Below are 20,294 nucleotides of genomic sequence, written 5' to 3'. Positions count from 1 at the left end.
GGAATTACGTGTGATTAGGGGCAACCTGGGGGGGTTACAGACAATCTGCGGTGGTTACAGCAACATGGGGTGGTTACAGACAATCTGCGGTGGTTACGGGCAACATGGGGTGGTTACAGACAATCTGGGGTGGTTACGGATAAACTGAAGTGCTTATAGGTAATCAGGGGTGGGTACATGTAATTTTGGGTGGTTACGGCAATCTGGTGTGGTTACGGGCAATCTGGAGGGGGTCACTGGCAACGTGTGTGAGTTAGAGGCAACGTGCGGTGGTTAGAGGCAACGTGCGGTGGTTAGAGGCAACGTGCGGTGGTTAGAGGCAATGTGCGGTGGTTATAGGCAACGTGCGGTGGTCAGAGGCAACGTGCAGTGGTTACGTGCAATCTGGGGGGTTACGGGCAATCAGGGCTGATTATGGACCATCTGGAGGGGGTCACTGGCAATTAAGGGGTGGTTACGTTCAACATGTTGTGGTTACAGGCAATGTGCGATGGTTATGGGCAACGTGCGGTGGTTATGGGTAATATGTGGTGGTTATGGGCAATGTGTGGTGGTTATAGGCAACTTGCGGTGGTTATGGGCAACGTGCGGTGGTTAGAGGCAACGTGCGGTGGTTAGAGGCAACGTGCGGTGGTTATGGGCAACGTGCAGTGGTTAGAGGCAACGTGCGGTGGTTAGAGGCAACGTGCGGTGGTTAGAGGCAACATGCGGTGGTTAGGGGCAACGTGCGGTGGTTATGGGCAACGTGTGGTGGTTACGTGCAATCTGGCGTGATTACGTGCAATCTGGCGTGATTACGGGCAACCTGCGGTGGTTACGGGTAATCTGGGGGGGTTAGGGGTAATTTGGGAGTAAACTGCAATTATTACTATAATAAAAAGTGTGTGTTTTATTTTTTTGTATGTTTGTCACTTTTTGTACTTTATACATTCATTTTCACTGTATTACTATGATTACTGTGATATTTTCTATCACAGTAATCATAGTTCAGTGACAGAGACCAAATTGGTCTCTGTCACTTTAAATTTTCAGAGTTGGCTGGTTGTGGAGCGCATGCGCACTTCATAACCAGCCAGGATGTCGAGGAGGAAGGAGCTCCAGGATCAGGTAACGTATATGGGGAAGGGGGGTGACTGGGGGGGTGGGGGGCGACACACTGATACTTTTTATCCCCTGTCACCAATGATTTATGATGACAGGGGATAAAAAGTGCTTCTTTGCACTCGGAACAGGCGATCAGCGGTATATAGTATATACCGCCGATCGCCTGCTCCGGGACCACACGGGGGGGTCCCCGATCACAGCCCCATGCTCTGCGGTGGCGGAGAGCATGGGGCTTTGATCATTTATTCATCTTGGATGTGATGGCCGCCCGGGGGGAGGGAGCAGGATAGTGATCGCCCACTAGGGGGGGCTGATCTGGGGTCTGATTTATACATTTTCATCTCCCCCCACCGTGGATTCACGGTGGGGGGAGATGAAAGCTGTCGGCGGCGCCGGTAATGCCCGGTACCGGCGGATCGCTGCTGTAACGGTAATAGCGGTGATCCGCCGGTATCGGGGGACTGGGGAAGGGGGTCGGGGGACATAATAGAAGTGGCGGCGGGAGGAGGCAATGTTCTGCAGCTTCCTCCCGCCGCCCGATCGCCGGGAGGATACTGTATCTCCCCATAGACGCTGCGGTGGGACTCCATGGGACTGCTGAAATTGCAATTGTCTATCTTCCGCAGTCCCATAGTGAGCAACACCTTGAACCCTTGTTTCTGCGATCCCTGGGGGTCTCTGTGCTCAGACCCCATAATCACTTATAACCTATCCTCACAATAGATGACCAGCTGTCATCATGGTAAAACCACTTTAACAACTGCTGTAAATGGTGCATTGTGGTCATTAAGGGTTAATAACATCTAAGCGGCGTTACATAAGTGGCCAACAACACTGAGATGACTTAGAATTCAGCTCGTAAAGCAGAATAATAGGGAGGAAGAAATGCTGGGTGGACTGTGCGCCGGGAAGTGTCTCGCTGCTTTAGAAGGGAGGTGGTGGTGAATAATAGGGAGAGAATGTATACAATCCTAAACTCAATATTGTGAAATAAAACATATACGATGAATTGGCGGCTCCTCCCACATTACCTTGTTCTTCTTGTTTAAGGTGTTGTAAGACTTGCAGAAAGGTATGAAGCCAGAAGACGCACAACACAAACAGTTCCTTTATTCTCCCCAGCCATAGTAAATCTGAGAAAGCATCGGCCTTGTGACTCGTTGTATTATACACATTGAGGGGAGGGGTTATAATGCAGGGAATAATCCCATATGGTTAACCATCATTGTGCTATATGGAGCAGAAGAAAATTCACTTGTCAATAAAAATCTCTAATTTGCCCTTTCAAAAAGGTCCATAGCCTATAAGTCATATTGAATAGTGAAGGGATGGGAGATACCACTGCATACCTGGATACTAGGAACACCATGTCCAACCTTAACCTCAGGTATAGTGAAACCTGGCCAAATTTACATAAAAAAAAAGTTCTACTGGGTGGTCCTGATAGAATTGTCAGTTATATCTCCTGCCGCAGAAACCTATTCGTCTTTTTCATTAAAATTTTAGTATATTTTGTCTCTTGAAGGGATGTGCAAACAAAATATACATAAAAAAATGTAGGAAGCACAATAAAAATCAAGACTAATTATTTATTCTGTGGGGGTGGTATCCACCTAACCAGGGTCTGTCTATTTACCATAGAAGACCTGCTCCCTATTAGTATTTCCCTTCATAATATATATATATATATATATATATATATATATATATATATATATATTATGTGGACATGTCACTGGTAAAGTGTGCGAGGGGAGGTACATCTCACCCAGGCTACTGCTTACGGTGAGATGGTAAATCCGGGAAAGATCTCTTACTCAGCAGTGTTATGCTGCTGAGTTGTTCTTTACATTTTCCGGGCCGGATTTACTGGAATGGTGGGTAGGTTGGTAGTGGGACCTGCCATTCCCTTCCCCCCCGATCCAGTTCGGTTGTTGCAATCAGGTGTGCCCTGATTAGCCTACAACAACTTAAAAGCTTCACAGTGCTACAGGGGATTGCTCTCAGCCAGGGGTGAACAGCTTGCATGCTGTATCTCCTGGGAGCAACGAATACTGCCGCCGCTGGGGCCTATTCATACCCGGTGATACTGCCTACTGAAGAGTTAGACAGGAGACCTGTGTTAGTAAGTGCCCAGACGGGCAAGGACCTTTTTGTTTTTGGTTTGTTCTGAAAAGCATGGTATTGCTACATTTCTGTTGAGGACTGTTTATGCAGCTAATAAACACCCAGTTGTTTTTATAAAGTCCAAGTTTGCTGTCTGAACTGTGTCCAAACACACCATCCCCCGGGAAGATCCCTACAATTGGTGGAGGATGCGGGCAAAACGGTTGCTAGGGGCAACGGTGTGCATCAACTTGGCTACAGCTGCTTATGTCCTGGGTGAAGGCTGCTGCTTCACTCCAAAAACAGACAAGCAACATGGAGGAGATGATGAAGCAGTTAATGCAAGTGAGTTTGCAGCAACAACAGGCTCTGACAGACGCTAACCTGCGCCATGAACAGACAATGGCTGCACAACAGAGACTTATTGAGCACCTGATAGCAAAGCAGGAGGCGTCTGCAGGTGCTAATCCCCAGCTGGTGGCAGCAGCCGCGCCAGAGACTTTGTCTGTGAAAAGAGCCGTGCAGCGTACGCTGCAAAAGATGACTGCTGATGATGATATTGAAGCCTACTTAACTGTCTTTGAGCGGGTGGCTGAGAGAGAGAAGTTACCCTCCACTGAGTGGGCAGAAGTGATTGCGCCTTATTTAACAGGCGAACCTCAAAAGGCCTATTATGACCTCAGTGAGCAAGAGGTCAAAGACTATCCTCGGCTAAAAGCAGAGATACTCGCCCGACTAGGAGTTACTGCTGCTGTCCGTGCCCGAAGGGTCCGCAACTGGAGCTACAGTCTGGACAAGTCAGCGAGGTCCCAGATGTACGACCTGATCCATTTGGCAAGAAAGTGGTTGGAGCCAGACACCTCTACTCCTGCCCAGATCCTAGAGAGGGTCGTGATGGATCGCTACCTCCGTGCACTTCCTGCTGATCTACAACGCTGGGTAGGACAAGGTGACCCTAGGAGTGCCGACGAACTCGTCAGCCTTGTGGAGAGGTTCCAGGCGACCGAGGACTACCTCCGTGATGTTCCTGCAGCACCGTCACCTCCCCGGAGTGCCAGATCTGTGCCATCATCTGGTAAGAGACTTCCATCTATTGGGGGAGTGTGGAGGGGTGCTGATAGAGGGAAGAGCGCTCAGGAGGTGTCTCAAGGGCAAAAGACTGGTGATGGTCCCAGGTGGCTAAGTGGCCCTAAAAAGGACTCCTTGCCAAGGAGACCAGGCCCTATCCAGTGCTGGAGATGCCATGAGACGGGACATGTGTCTGCCCATTGCCCTCTTACCGCTGAGCCCATGGAGTGTGACGCTAGCCGGCGTCAGTCGCTATTTGCGGAACCGTCTTTTGTTGCGGTCACTGGACTAGAGACTGAACCGCAAGTCTGCCACATTACTGTCAATAACTTCCCTGTTAAGGCGTTGCTGGACTCAGGAAGCCTTGTCACCTTGGTGCATGCCAGCCTGGTGACTGGGGACTTTGTGCCAAAAAGACATATGAGTGTAGTATGCATACATGGTGATACAAAGGTTTACCCTATAGTACTGGCTAATGTCGGGACTGAACTGGGCGCTGTACAATATGAAGTGGGTGTGGTTAAAAACCTTATGCATAATGTGATATTGGGGCGTGATTTTCCATTGTTCTGGGCTCTATGGGGAAAACAACAATCCCCTGAAAGGAGTGAGGAGACCCCTAAGTCTATTGCATTACCCACGGTAAATGATAAAAATGTACAGGATGAAAATGATGCTTTTCCTTTGCAGGTCCTGGCTGGTGAGGAAGAGGCTCCTCCCACTGAGCAGAATGTTCCAGACTTAGAGGTGTCTAGGGATAATTTTGGTACTGCACAGTTGCAGGACCCCACTCTCAAAAATGCGAGAGAGCAGGTCACTGTTATGAATGGGGTACCTCAGGAACCAGAAGCTGAGAAAAAGTTTCCACATTTTTCTGTGACTAACGATCTCTACTATAGAGTCACTAAAATTAATGATGAGGTTGTGGAACAGCTTCTGGTGCCTAAGTCGTACCGGCGTCAGGTACTCGACATGGCCCATAATCATGTCCTTGGGGGACACTTGGGGACAGATAAAACGCAGGAGAGAGTCCTCCAGAGGTTTTATTGGCCTGCGATTTATGCTGACATAAAAAAATACTGTGAGTCGTGCCCCACATGTCAGCTTAGCGCCCCAGTGTCGCATTTCCGCAGTCCGTTGGTTTCGCTCCCCATTATAGAGGTACCTTTTGACCGCATTGCAATGGACTTAGTGGGTCCCATTGTAAAGTCGGCAAGGGGACACCAGTACATTTTGGTAGTCTTAGACTACGCAACCCGCTATCCTGAGGCTGTCCCCTTAAGAAACACTGCATCCAAAACGATTGCGCGTGAATTGTTTTATATGTTTTCCAGGGTGGGGATCCCCAAGGAGATCTTGACCGACCAAGGTACCCCGTTTATGTCAAAGGTGATGAAGGATGTATGCAAACTGTTTAAAATCTCACACCTACGTACCTCTGTATATCATCCCCAGACAGATGGATTAGTGGAGAGGTTTAATAAAACCCTAAAACATATGTTAAAGAAAGTGGTGGAAAAAGATGGTCGGGATTGGGATCACTTACTTCCTTACCTGATGTTTTCTATTAGGGAAGTACCCCAAGCGTCCACAGGGTTCTCTCCCTTCGAGTTGGTCTATGGTCGTCACCCTAGGGGTTTGTTGGATATAGCGAAAGAGACATGGGAAAGTGAGTCCACCCCATACAAGAGTGTTATTGAGCATGTAGCACAAATGCAGGACCGTATAGCCACTGTAATGCCCCTAGTAAGGGAACACCTCCAGAGGGCGCAAGAGAGCCAAAGCAGAATTTACAATCGTTCTGCGAGAATCAGGACATTTAGCCCAGGTGACCGGGTACTCATTCTTGTTCCCACTGTAGAAAGTAAATTCTTAGCAAAGTGGCAGGGTCCCTATGAAATTGTAGAAAAAATCAGTGAGGTAAACTACAAGGTACACCAACCAGGTAGAAGGAAGCCTTTTCAAGTTTATCACATAAACTTGATCAAACCCTGGAAAGACAGGGAATCCTTGGTGGCGACAAACTCTATTAATAATTTGTCACAACCAATCCCTCCGGTCAAGATTGGTGATACTCTATCAGTGTCACAGAAGCAGGAGACTAAAGAGTTTTTACAGAAAAATAAAGACAAGTTTTCTGACCTTCCAGGGCGTACGCATCTCATTCACCATCACATTGAAACTGAGCCTAGAAGCAGGGTAAACCTTAAGCCCTATAGGATACCAGAAGCACGGAGGGAGGCGGTGTCAGCCGAGGTAAAACGTATGCTTGACCTAGGAGTCATTGAGGTGTCCCAGAGCGAGTGGTCCAGCCCGATTGTGTTAATCCCAAAGCCCAATGGAACTTGGAGGTTCTGTAATGATTTTAGAAAGTTAAATGAGATCTCCAAGTTCGATGCCTACCCCATGCCCAGGGTAGATGAGTTGATTGAAAGAATGGGTAATGCCAGGTACATAACCACCCTCGATCTCACAAAAGGCTACTGGCAGATCCCACTCACTCCTGAGGCTAGAGAGAAGACTGCATTCTCCACCCCTGATGGGCTCTTCCAATATGTAGTGATGCCATTCGGGTTACATGGAGCCCCTGCCACTTTTCAGAGGTTGATGGACTTGATTCTGCGACCACATCGTGATTACTCCGCTGCCTACCTCGATGATGTGGTCATTTTTAGCCCTGATTGGGAAAGTCACCTCTGTAAAGTCCAGGCGGTGTTAGAGGCCATAAGTGATGCAGGGTTAACTATCAATGCAGAGAAGTGTGCACTAGCCTTAGAGGAGGCCAAATACTTGGGCTACATTATTGGGAGGGGGTTAGTCAAACCACAGCTAAATAAAATCGAGGCAATACAGAATTGGCCTCAACCCCTCACAAAGAAACAGGTCAGAGCTTTCCTGGGTATTACGGGCTATTACCGTAGGTTTGTGCCAAACTTTGCCACAGTTGCAGCCCCGCTAACTGACCTGACAAAGGGAGGTAAGTCCGCAATGGTGACATGGACTCCAGAGGCCGAGAAGGCTTTTCAAAGCCTTAAATCTGCCTTGTGTCAACAACCTGTACTAATCACCCCTGACTTTAGGCAAGAGTTTCTGGTCCAGACAGACGCCTCTAATACAGGGTTAGGCGCCGTTCTCTCACAGGTCGTGAATGGCGAGGAGCACCCGGTGATGTACTTAAGCAGGAAGCTATCCCCGGCCGAAAAAAACTACGCCATTGTGGAGCGAGAATGTCTGGCAGTGAAATGGGCCCTAGAGTCCCTGAGGTATTACTTGCTAGGCAGAAAGTTCAAGTTAGTGACCGACCATGCCCCCCTAACATGGATGAAGGTTAATAAAGAGAAAAATGCGAGGGTGACTAGATGGTTTCTGTCCCTCCAAAACTTTAATTTTACCGTGGAACACAGGCCAGGAAAGTTACAGGCAAATGCGGACGCCCTATCAAGGGTACACTGTCTGTGGGGACAAAATGCTCAGCCCTCCGGTCTGAAAAAGAGGGGGGGGGATATGTGGACATGTCACTGGTAAAGTGTGCGAGGGGAGGTACATCTCACCCAGGCTACTGCTTACGGTGAGATGGTAAATCCGGGAAAGATCTCTTACTCAGCAGTGTTATGCTGCTGAGTTGTTCTTTACATTTTCCGGGCCGGATTTACTGGAATGGTGGGTAGGTTGGTAGTGGGACCTGCCATTCCCTTCCCCCCTGATCCAGTTCGGTTGTTGCAATCAGGTGTGCCCTGATTAGCCTACAACAACTTAAAAGCTTCACAGTGCTACAGGGGATTGCTCTCAGCCAGGGGTGAACAGCTTGCATGCTGTATCTCCTGGGAGCAACGAATACTGCCGCCGCTGGGGCCTATTCATACCCGGTGATACTGCCTACTGAAGAGTTAGACAGGAGACCTGTGTTAGTAAGTGCCCAGACGGGCAAGGACCTTTTTGTTTTTGGTTTGTTCTGAAAAGCATGGTATTGCTACATTTCTGTTGAGGACTGTTTATGCAGCTAATAAACACCCAGTTGTTTTTATAAAGTCCAAGTTTGCTGTCTGAACTGTGTCCAAACACACCATCCCCCGGGAAGATCCCTACAATATATATATATATATATTTACATTCAGTTATTTTAGATTTATCTACCACATCTGCTGGAAGTTTGTTCCAACCATCTGCTACTTTTTCAGTAAAGTAATATTTTCTCACGTTGCTTCTGATCTTTCCCCCAACTAACCTCTCACTGTGTCCTCTTGTTCTTGAGTTTATTTTGGGGTTTTTTCTCACCCTTAGGCGACCCTAAACGTACCCGTACGTCCAGGGCCGCCCCCATGTATTCAGAGCGGGGCTGCACGGCGGCCGCGCTCTGAACCGCTGCGGTCCCGGGTGCCGCTCGTAGACCGGGACCGCAGCTATTAGCGCCGTGCCCACTAATAAAGTAATCGAATGCAGCTGTCAAAGTTTACAGCTGCATCCGATTACTTGATGCAGCCGATCCCTGGCGTCTAGTGGGGTGGATCGCTCCTCGAGCGATCCACACATCTTACTCCGTCCGGGGTCTGCGCCGTAATGGCGCTGATCCCGGCTCGGCACTCGCTTGCTTCCGGCAGCAGCATCCGGAAGCAATCCATGTACCTATCTCATCGATCTATGCTGCATATCTATGCAGCAGGGATCTGTATGAGAGATCAGAGTACTTATACTAGAAGCCCCCCAGGGGGAATAACCCTAACCCCAGGGGGAATAACCCTAACCCCAGGGGGGGCTTCTAGTATAAGTGTAAAAGAAAAAAAAAAGTGTTGTTAATAATAAAAATCCCCTCCCCTAATAAAAGTTTGAATCACCCCCGTTTTCCCATGTTATAAATAAAAATAAATAAACATGTTTGCTATCACCGCGTCCGTAATCGCCCAAACTATTAATTTATCACATTCCTGATCTCGCACGGTAAACGGCGTAAGCGCAAAAAAATCCCAAAGTGCACAATTGCGCATTTTTGGTCGCATCAAATCCAGAAAAATTCCAGCGATCAAAAAGTTGTTTATGGGCAATCAAGGTACCGATAGAAAGTAAACATCATGGCGCAAATAATGACACCTGACACAGCCCCATAGACCAAAGGATAAAAGCGCTATAAGCCTGGGAATGGAGCGATTTTAAGGAACATATATTTGTTAACAATGGTTTGAATTTTTTACAGGCCATCAGATACAATAAAAGTTATACATGTTATATATCGTTTTAATCGTAACGACTTGAGGAACATGCATAACAAGTCAGTTTTACCCCAGGGCGAATGGCGTAAAAACGAAAAAAAAACAAATAAAAGAAATGCGTTTTTGTTTTTTTTTTCAATTTCACCACACATTGAATTTTTTTCTGGTTTCGCAGTGTACTTTATGAAAAAATTTAGTCTGTCATTGCAAAGTACAATTAGTGACGCAAAAAATAAGGGCACATGTGGGTTTCTAGGTGAAAAATGGAAGTGCTATGTATGGCCTTTTAAGCACAAGGAGGAAAAAACGAAAACGCAAAAATTTAAATTGGCCCGATCCTCTAAGGGTTAAACATATTTAAAGTTTTTGATCATGTCCCCCCTTTCTTTTCTTTCCTCCAGACTATACAGATTCAAATCCTTAAAGGACAACTCCGGTGGGATAAGAAAAAAAAAAAAAAATCGCAGACACACACACACTTTATACTCACTACCCTTCTTACTCACCATCTCCGCTTGAATCCCCCGCCGGCCGCATCCCATCACCTTTGGCCGGCGTCTTTGGAACTTCCTCACTTCTGGGTTCCAGTAAAGTGAATGGGAGAGAAAAGGTGCAGCAAAAGCCTTTTCATTGGTAGGAGCGCATCACATGGCCTTCAGCAAGCTCAGCTCCTCTCCCATTCACTTTACTAGAAGACGCCGAGAAGGAAGAACACCAGGCTGCCCCCAGCTCTGACTACATCAATACAAGATGGCGCCTGGGAGAAGAGAACGTGGTCGACAGTTATTGGGTATGTATGCTTTATTTCGCTTGCGGAGGGGGGTTCGGGGTGGGAGAGGGGGGAACCCGGGGCCAGATAGCTTATTAACACACATTACAAAGTTATATTGTGTGTTAAATAGGCTTAAAAAAAAAATCACCGGAGTTGTCCTTTAAGTCTTTCCTGATATGATTTATGCCTGACACCCTCCACCATTTTGTAGCCCGTCTTTGAACTCGTTCTATTTTATCAATATCATTTTGCAGATTAGGTCTCCAGAACTGGACACAGTATTCCAGATGTGATGTCACGAGAGCTCCATACAGCGGGATCACAAACTCCCTCTTCCTACTGGTTATACCTCTAGCTATACACCCCAGCATATTATTTGTTTTCCCCACCGCCTGGCTGCACTGGTGACTCATTTTGAGGCTGTCAGAAATCACTACTCCTAAATCCTTCTCTTCTGAACTCTTTGCCAACACAGTACTGCCAATATGATACTCGGATACAGGATCCCCTCTCCCCAAGTGCATCATTTTACATTTGGAAACATTGAACTTCATGTAATGTAATAGGGTGTGAGACACAGAAAAATGAATTATCTTATGTGGGGGGAGGCCTCTTTTACTGTAGTGGCACCAAGGGAGGGGGAGACATTATTACCATTTAGGTTTGCGCAAATTTCTGCCTTTGTTTTGTCAACGTACGCTAGGTGGAAATCAGAATACCCAGAAGAAACCCACACACAGGGAGAAAATATAAACTCTTTGCTGACATGTTATCCTTGATGGGATGTGAACCCAGGACCTCAGAGCTCCAGATTTACTAATAATCAGAATATGTCCTTGTGTTTTATTACCTGCTCATGTGATGGTCATACACGTACACGGCTTGTTATATTAGATAAATGGCGCTTTCACAAATCAATATGCCTGTTGGTAAATCAACCCGTTTAGACAAATGGAACTATTTTAATTTGGTGGTAGAAAATCTTCCACATGTGAATATACACCAGGGCCATTTCTAGGTAATTTGGACTACAGGGCGAATCTTGCTAAAAGCGCCCCCCCCCCCCCCCCCCCCCCTAAAAAAAAAAAAGTAATTCCGTGACTTACAGGTGACGTCTTCTTGGATCTGAGGCGTCACTTCTCTTTTCCTCTCCTTCTGGCCCAGACCTCCATGATGATTTCTTCCAGCTACAATTCGTCTCTTCTGAACCTGCCAGACAAACATCTTAGGCTCCGCACTTTTACAACAACTTCCACTTTTTTGTGTCATTTGCAGTGAAGTCAGTAGGTATGTGGGTTGCCCCCTGTATGTAGGATCCCCTGCTGTGCCCCCATATAGTAATAATCTCCCCTGTGCTTCCCCCATAGTAATATTCCCTCCCTGTGCTCTGCCCCATAGTAATAATCCCCCCTGTGCTCCCCCCATAGTAATAATCCCCCCCCGTGCTCTATCCCCATAGTAATAATCCCCCTGTGCTTCCCCCTATAGTTAAAATCCCCCCTGTGCCCCCCATAGAAATAATCCCCTCTTTGCCCCCCAATAGTAATAATCCCCTAGTGCTCCCCCCCATAGTAATAATCCCCCCTGTGCTCCCCCTTATAGTAATAATCCCCCCCGGTGGTCTCCCTTATAGTAAAACACGAACTGGAGAGAATGGAACCGCTGCACATCCCATCTATGGCTGATACTAATGCCGCTAGGCCTATATTAAAAATCAACACCAGAGTGTCTGTATATGAATTGATCAAGCCATATTGCCCCGTGTACCACCGCGCAGGTCCTCTGGTCCACACGGGTCCCTACGCTAACTCCACACCGTGTCGGTCAGCGACCGCCAACCCCGCAAAGCGTGGACGTGCAGGGAAGGGAGGCCATGGAACGGCCCTGCAACCCCAATGTCACAGGACCAGACCCAAAAAGCCCCACCAAAACCCGGCCAGCACCACCGGCGGGGAAGGCTGCCCCCAAACGACACAAGTATGGATATGGTATTACACTTACCATTGCTGCTCTCACAGAATGGGGAAGACATAGGGTCCAGACATGTGAGCACAGGCATCTCCTGCTAATTTTGGTCATGTGGGTCTCCCTTATAGTAATAATCCCCCCTGTGCTCCCCCCCCCATAGTACTAATCCCCCCTTGCAGTACAGATAGTAATAGCCCCATACAGGATAGCCTTCCCCCCGTGTAGCCCCCCCATGGTATAGACCCAGTGTAGCCCCCCATAGTAATGCCCTCCCCTCGTGTAGACCCCCAAAGTATAGCCTAGCCCCCCAAAGTATATCCCTCCCCCCAAGTAGCCCCCCATAGTATAGCCCTCCCCCTGAGTAGCCCCCCATAGTATAGTTCCCCCCCTGAGTAGCCCCCCATAGTATAGCTCTCCCCCCATGTAGCCTCCCCCCCCCCCCGTAGCCTTCCATACTATTGGCCCCATTGTAGCAGTTATGAGAAGAAAAAAAAATACACTCACCTCTCCTGGATCCTGCGGCAGCGTCTCCCTCTGTCTGGCAGCTGATTTTGTAAGTACAGTGAGCTTCCGGCACAGGCAGCCTGCCACACACCTGCCCGGAAGCTCACTGCTGTAGCCCCGCAGCGCCCGGACTTCTCTCCTCGGTGTCGGTCATGTGATCACGTCACATGTCCAATGCCAAACAGAAGAGAGAAGTCCAGGGCACTGCGGGGCTACAGCAGTGACCTTCCGGGCAGGTGTGTGGCAGGCTGCCTGTGCCGGAAGCTCACTGTACTAGATCCGGCTGCCTGGAGGGACCGGCCTGGGGGGCGCGCTCCGGGCGGGGTGGCGGCGATCTGGGCAGCTGATGGGGCGGGCGGCCCGCCCGCCACTAGAAACGGCCCTGATATACAATATAGGCCCTATTACACTAAGTGATTAAAGGGGTTATCCAGCACTACAAAAACATGGCCACTTTCCCCCTACTGTTATCTCCAGTTTGGGTGGGGTTTTGAAACTCAGTTCCATTGAAGTAAATGGAGCTTAATTGCAAACCGCACCTGAACTGGAGACAACAGTAGGGGGAAAAGTGGCCATGTTTTTGTAGCGCTGGATAACCCCTTTAAGCCATTGAGGCTAATAATTGTTTAGTGTAATAGCGCATGTTGAAAGCTGATTTATTAAACATGGTGTAAAATGAAACTGGCTCAGCTGCCCCTAGCAACCAATAAGATTCCATCTTTCATCTTCCAAAGAGTCTGTGAGGAATGAAAAGTGGAATCTGATTGGTTGCTAGGGGCAACTGAGCCAGTTTTACTTTACACCATGTTTGATAACTCTCCCCCCATGTTTTGTGCAGTGACAGTCTGCTGTGTGTCACTTCATGCAATAGGAGTGGCGGCAGCAGACCACCGCTGACTTCAATGGGCCACCTGAACAATCTAAGCATTGTCGGGCAGCCCCTTCCCACTAGCTGTCTGTGCAGTAATAGCACAGGCAGGGACCAAGGGGGAAACGAGCGCTAAGCTGACAGGTTGGAGCTCGCTTCCCCCAGAAAATCGTGCTGTGTAATACGACCTTTACAATTCACCCTAACTTCCACTTTTCTGATCAAGAACCTGTCCAAGCAACGTAGGCATGTTATGGGCTAATCCTCTACGTCTGTTTCTGGTCCTGTCACTAATGAAGAGAAAGTCAATGAGCAAAGGTATGAAAGGAGAAAGAGGAAGAAGAAATATATGTACAAAGAACTGCAGGAGAGTCAGCACATTTGACAACGTTGGCGGTCATCAGTGTCAATCCTCACCATCAGTGATGGCATCAGAGATCACTTGGATGCCATGTTACATAGAAGGGATGTAGAAGCTTTGGCCCTCCAGCTGTTGCAAAAAAAACACAAAAAAACTACAATTCCCATCATGCCAAGAAAGTCAGAGCCAAGAATTTGGCAGTCCAGGCATGATGCCCTAAACATCGGACATATGTCTTGTGGCACATGGCCCGCTGCATTGCGGAGAACAAAATGCTGCATCTCTGTTCCTATTTTATGCTGCTCTCAGCAAGGAGGCCATAACATAGACCAAAGCTACTTTCTTGCAAAAACAGCATCACACTTCTTCTCAGGTTGTGTGTGGTATTACAGTACAATTCATCTCCATTCATTTCAAAGGAACTGAGACGCAAAAAACCCACACCCAACCTCAGTGGCCATGTTTTCATAAGCCTGCATAACCCTTTTAAAAAAATTAGCGGGGCTTTTCTTTGTCACCTAACATACCAGGAAACAATGACTAAAAATATAGTGATAATATAATATAAAATGAGATTTAAAAAAAATTCTCATCTACCCTAAATGGTTGCGATAAAAATTACAGGTCCCTGTGGAAAACATCAACCCTTACACAGCTCTGTAGACAAAAAAAAAAGTTAAAAACATTCAAAGCATTACAAAAAGTTGTATTTTTCAAATTCACCCCCCTCTAAAAAATAAAATAAAAAAAGAAGAAATAAAACTCAATCGGTAAGATGAAGGGAATCCTAAAAGGTGTCTTTATGTGTAAAGATGAGCAGCTGACAACTGATTAAAGGGACACTCTGGACAAAAGTAAAAAATGGGGAGGGGTTGGTGGGAATATAATAGGGAAGGGGAAACAGCATAAGCATAAGCAAAAACTACTTCCCTCTCCCCGTGCCCGTGAACTGCCATCCTAGAAGGTCCGGGACCCCCGCTGGAAGGACTTTTCCCCTGAGTTCTGATGATGTCATAACTCAGGGGAAAATGCCTGACCCGGCGGATGGATTGCCCCATCAGCCAATCAGTGACTGCAGAGGTGTCCCGCCCCAGTTACTGACTGGCTGAGTGGGGCATCCATCAACCGGGTTGTGACGTGGAAGAGGGGAGAGCTGGAGAGTGCTGACAGGTGCCCATGGAGCAGGATGCGGTGCAACACGGGCACAGGGAGTGGTAAATATGCGGCCTTTATCATGTTCCCCCCAACTCCTGCCCAAACTAAATATTTGTTGCTCCGTCAGACTTCTCCTTTAACCGTGGCGGTGCCCCTGCAGGGCAGTGACAACTATCCTGGTCACCCGCCAGTCCTTTGATGTCACAATCCCACTCAGAAATGCCTGCTCAGCCAGTCAGTGACCGAGGCGGGACGTCTGTAAAGTCACTGACTAGTTCCGGGTAGGTCCTGTGCTATAATGATTGAGCAGAAATTCAGGAGACCGGAGGGTGACAGTCACGGGGATGCTAGAGCTGCAAAATCACTGGCACAAGTATACCAATTATTTTCTTCCCACCACCCCCTGACCCTGTCAAAAACAACCCTTAGAAAGCAATGATAAAAAAAATAAAAAGAATAAAGGGGAATTCCGGGCAGGGAAATTTTTTCAAAAGTGTCGGGGAGGATAAAAAAAATAACCGCTACTTATCTCCCTGGCTCCAGCACTGGTGCCCACATACTTCCGATCCGGTCCCAGCACTACAGCCCTCGACTGGCTGAGCGGGCCTGGAACCAGGGCTGTGGAGTCGGAGCTAGTTTTGGCTGGAGTCGGAGTTGGAGTCGGAGCTTGTTTTGGCTGGAGTCGGTGTCGGAAAAAAATGTACCGACTCCAGCTTTAAAAAAATTTAGAATTAAGTTTTGATATGAATTTTATAAGTTTTGCTCATCAATATATTTTATGACCATCATTCTAATAGGACACTGGCACTGGAAAAGTTGTCAGCCACTATTTGGCAGTTTGTTTCTGAGCTGGAAGAGTCCATTGTGTGGGGGGAGATCTGTGCTGTTTTCTTCCTGGATGCTGGATGACTGTATATGAGCAGCAGTGTAATATGAAGATATCCTCTGTAATATAGAAGAGTAGGAGAAGACATAAGTAGTGTAGCAGTAACCTCTGTCCTCAGTGTGGCGTTTTCTCTCTGAAAGAAGATTGTGTGTTTTTCTTCAGTGTTCTATGGCAGCAGCTGTGTGTGTGCTATGGCTGCAGCAGGCTCTGTGTGTGTGTGTGTGTATGTATGTTTGCTATGGCTTCAGCAGGCTGTGTGTGTATGCTATGGCTGCAGTAGGCTGTGTGTGTGTATGTATGTGTGCTATGGCTGCAGCAGGCTGTGTGTGTGTGTGTGTGTGTCATGGCTGCAGCAGGCTGTGTGTGTGTGTGTGTGTGTGTGCTATTGCTTGCCCCCACAGTGACCCTCAACATCACTATGTGTGACCCCTTTCTATCAGTATGGCTGACTCCCCTATATCACAGCTATCTGGCATTGTTAGCAGTGTATCTTTGTGTATGGTGAATATTTAGTTAGAAACATAGAAAACTTTTAGCAGGAAAAAACACCTGCTCCATCTAGTCTAGTTGTGAGTTGTTCAGGACATGGAGGCTGGAGACTGGCTGCATCCACTGCACACACAGGAGAAGCTGCTTTATATACAGTATTCCTTTAGTCACTCAGATGTCGCCCCAGGATCATATAGGACATTAGGGAGAAGCTGCTGAGCCAGTGTGATAAATAACTCCCCTGACGGGCCATCTATGAAGGAGCAGGAGTCGGATTAGAGAGTCTGAGTCGGTCCTGATAAAATTCAGGAGTCGGTCCTGATAAAATTCAGGAGTCGGAGCTGCGGCTTACCTGCCTGGAACGTCACGTCCAAGGACCCCTGTCAAACCAGGAAGCAGTCAGGGACCAGAGAGGCGATGGAGCCCGGGAGGTAAGTACATGTTATTTTATTCATCTTCCCCCTCCTTGGCACTTTTAAAAAAAATCTCCCTGCCCGGACTTCTCCTTTATTGAAATCAGTAACTGTATGTATATATATATATATATATATATATATATATATATATATATATATATATAATGTTTCCCAGCACATTTTAAAGGATGTCATTACATAGTTTTATTAATCCGGCAAATACAAGCCCACCTGTGGTTCTCAAAATGTAATGGAAGAGTTACCGTTCTTAGAAGATGACAACAAAACAACAACAGATAAACTTTTAAACAGCATTTAGAGAAATGCTTTACAGGAAGCCCCACAAAGACAACAATAGACAGGAGCTGTCCCATCAACATAAACTGGAAAGGTGTCTGGGCATGCTCTGTGACCTTTATGGAGGTTATTTTAGAGAGCTGGAGGCGGAGCTGCCCTTGTCTTCTCTTTCTACTTGCATCACCTGTTGCTGTAATGCTGTCCAGCTCACTTTCCAGCAGTCTCCTCCTTATCATCACAGGCAGAACAGGAAGTCTCAGCTTAGTTAGTTTATAATAATAATCATAAATTGGTAAATAATCTTTTTTTTTTTTTAAATCATGTTTAGCATAAAAACTATTTTTTTTATTTCTCTCTATTTAAAGGATTTGTCCTGAGGTAATCAAATAAAAAAAATAAATAAAAAAAATGTTCTGCAGACGCTCCGGGCACCGTGTGGGGCCGCTACCCGCGCCCGTTCCTCGGCTCCACCAATTAATAAGGCGCTCCCTCCCGCGTCACCTGTTGCTAGGGGGACAGACGGAATTGGGAGGAGATCCCTGCCCCAGCCAGACTCCGCCCACTCAGCGTCTCCGGACTTCCCCGTGACGTCAGCGGCGGTTCCCTGCGTCAGGCGCAGTGCGCTCGGAGCCGCGGCGTTCTTACCCAGCCCCCCCTTCGCGACGGCCAATAGGTGGAGACAACGGAGGCGGGACTTCCGGCGGGCGCAGGAAGTTACACTGTCTCGGGTTTTTTTCGTCCTCCTCCTTTTTTTACGGGATAGAGAAATTGTCGTGATAACTGCGGGCGTCCCGCCGCCACCATAGCCAGCCGCCGCCGCCCTCTCCCCCGCAGCGCCGCTCCTGGACGTCCAGGCTCTCCCCTCACAGTCTCCTCGGCTGTTCCCCTGCGGGCAGAGCGCGGCGTGCGTCTCTTTTCTGCTTCCGTCGTGACGGAACCGACTATTGCTTCTTCTTCCTCCTCCGCCGTCTAACAGCCGCCCACCCGAGGGGAAACGTCCGAGAGAGGAGGCGGAGGAGGCCGGGGACTGCGAGGCAGGAAGGCCAAGACCTGACAGCGAGCAGGTGAGACCGGCCGCACCGCCCCCCGCCCTGTCCGCCCGGCCCGGACCTCCATCCTCCGCAGCCTCCCCTCCCCCATCACCTCACACCGGGGCGGACATCACCCTGCACACCCCGGACACTGTATGGCTGATAACAGCGGACAATAGCGCCCAGCATCCACAGTACTATTACCCTGACAGGATCTGCCCGTATGCATCCATAATCCATCATCCGCACCAACAACAACCCTCATCATCTCAGGAGACATCCAGGTCTGTGCTCACAGCCTGCGACTCTCCAGGTGTTACAGAACTACAACCCCCAGCATGGCCAGGCAGCTGAAGGATGTAGGTTAGTGTTGTGGGGATCCAGCTGCCAGAACTACAACCCCCAGCATGGCCAGGCACCCAAAGGCAATATGTTAGTGTTGTGGGGATCCAGCTGCCAGAACTACAACCCCCAGCATGGCCAGGCACCCAAAGGCAATATGTTAGTGTTGTGGGGATCCAGCTGCCAGAACTACAACCCCCAGCATGGCCAGGCACCCAAAGGCAATATGTTAGTGTTGTGGGGATCCAGCTGCCAGAACTACAACCCCCAGCATGGCCAGGCACCCAAAGGCAATATGTTAGTGTTGTGGTGATCCAGCTGTTGCAAGACTTCTGGTGTCTTGGTTGACAGTGCATGATGGGAGTTGTAGTTTTGTAGCAGCCAGTGTGCTATGGGTTTATGAGCACTGATCTAGAGCTGGTATAATATAGGGGGGGGGGGGGAGCAGCGGCTGCAGTGTATAGTATAGGGGGGAGAGAGCGGCAGCTGCAGTGTATAATATAGGGGGGAGAGAGCAGCGGCTGCAGTGTATAGGGGGAGAGAGCAGCGGCTGCAGTGTATAGTATAGGGGGGGAGAGAGCAGCGGCTGCAGTGTATAGTATAGGGGGGGAGAGAGCGGCAGCTGCAGTGTATAGTATAGGGGGAGAGAGCGGCAGCTGCAGTGTATAGTATAGGGGAAGAGAGCGGCAGCTGCAGTGTATAATATAGGGGGGAGAGAGCAGCGGCTGCAGTGTATAGGGGGGGGGGAGAGAGCAGCGGCTGCAGTGTATAGTATAGGGGGGGAGAGTAGCGGCTGCAGTGTAAAGTATAGGGGGAGAGAGCAGCGGCTGAAGGCCTGTCAAAGCATATTGGGAGTTGTAGTTTTACAACAGCCAGATGGCAAGGGTTGCGGAACAATGCTGTAGGAAGTGCCTGTGGGTCACCACCTTCCTCATTGTTAGTTGTGACATTTAGCTGATAAGGATCTGGCCACTGTTGTGTATGATGGGGGTCGTAGTTGCAGCAGCTGCAGATTAGGCAGCACTGGTCTAGGTGATCACTATTATTATTGGTCAGTCACCTGGTTGAGTACAGATGGGATGACAGGTAGACATACATTGTTACAGATGAGCTTCCCACTGGACGCTCATTTCCGGGGTTGGTTACATTCTTATTGGTTTCATTTTACAGGTTTGAGCAATATTTTTATTTTTGCTACATAAGAAAAAAAACACAACTGTGACTTCTCCAAAGACAGAATGATCCTAACTAGAGCAGAACAAATCTCCAGCAAGTCGCCAAACCTGAATCTAGTGAATCGGCCGTCAATTCATTCAGTCTTGTAAAGTCGTTTTGATTCTTCAAGATCTCAGATGTAAGACGATCTCCCAGACTCCTCAAGGAACGCAAAGCTACTTCTACAAGACAATGCATGGATTGCTGATTTATCTGCTTCATGTCCAGTGACCCACGGAGCAGCCGCTGCTATACTGGAGCTTCTGGACAAAATGCCCCATAGGGGGCAACAGAAGCTCCGCTTATCGGGTAGATGACTGATGGTTGTGCCAGTGTAGCTGTAATAGCATCTGTCCAGGCTTGGTTAGAAAAACGCGAAATACTTTACTTATTCTTTGTACATGAGAAGTAACTATTGCAAAACATCATGTTTTCCTATGAAGTGGGTGAGTGCTGGTGCCTGTGTGTGATGGGTGTCACATGATAAAGCTTTGTCTGCCCAGGCATG

At 48.2% G+C, this 20,294-nt stretch overlaps 1 protein-coding gene across 2 annotated transcripts in view; it reads left to right on the top strand.

Annotated features, from left to right (window-relative positions):
- Positions 1-17,799: 17,799 nt before the first annotated feature.
- Positions 17,800-20,294, top strand: part of LARP4B (La ribonucleoprotein 4B) — a 59,352-nt gene continuing 56,857 nt past the window's right edge. Inside the window, exon 1 of one of the 2 annotated variants that reach the window (XM_069958922.1) lies at positions 17,800-18,262. The gene's annotated coding sequence lies outside the window, so the exon portion shown is untranslated. The remainder of the gene's footprint in view (positions 18,263-20,294) is intronic. The other variant, XM_069958923.1, reaches the window with a different exon arrangement.

Source organism: Dendropsophus ebraccatus, chromosome 2, assembly GCF_027789765.1.
Source record: "Dendropsophus ebraccatus isolate aDenEbr1 chromosome 2, aDenEbr1.pat, whole genome shotgun sequence".
NCBI classification, from domain to species: domain Eukaryota; kingdom Metazoa; phylum Chordata; class Amphibia; order Anura; family Hylidae; genus Dendropsophus; species Dendropsophus ebraccatus.
Note: the sequence above shows the minus strand (reverse complement) of the source record. Positions and strands in the feature narration are given on the sequence as shown.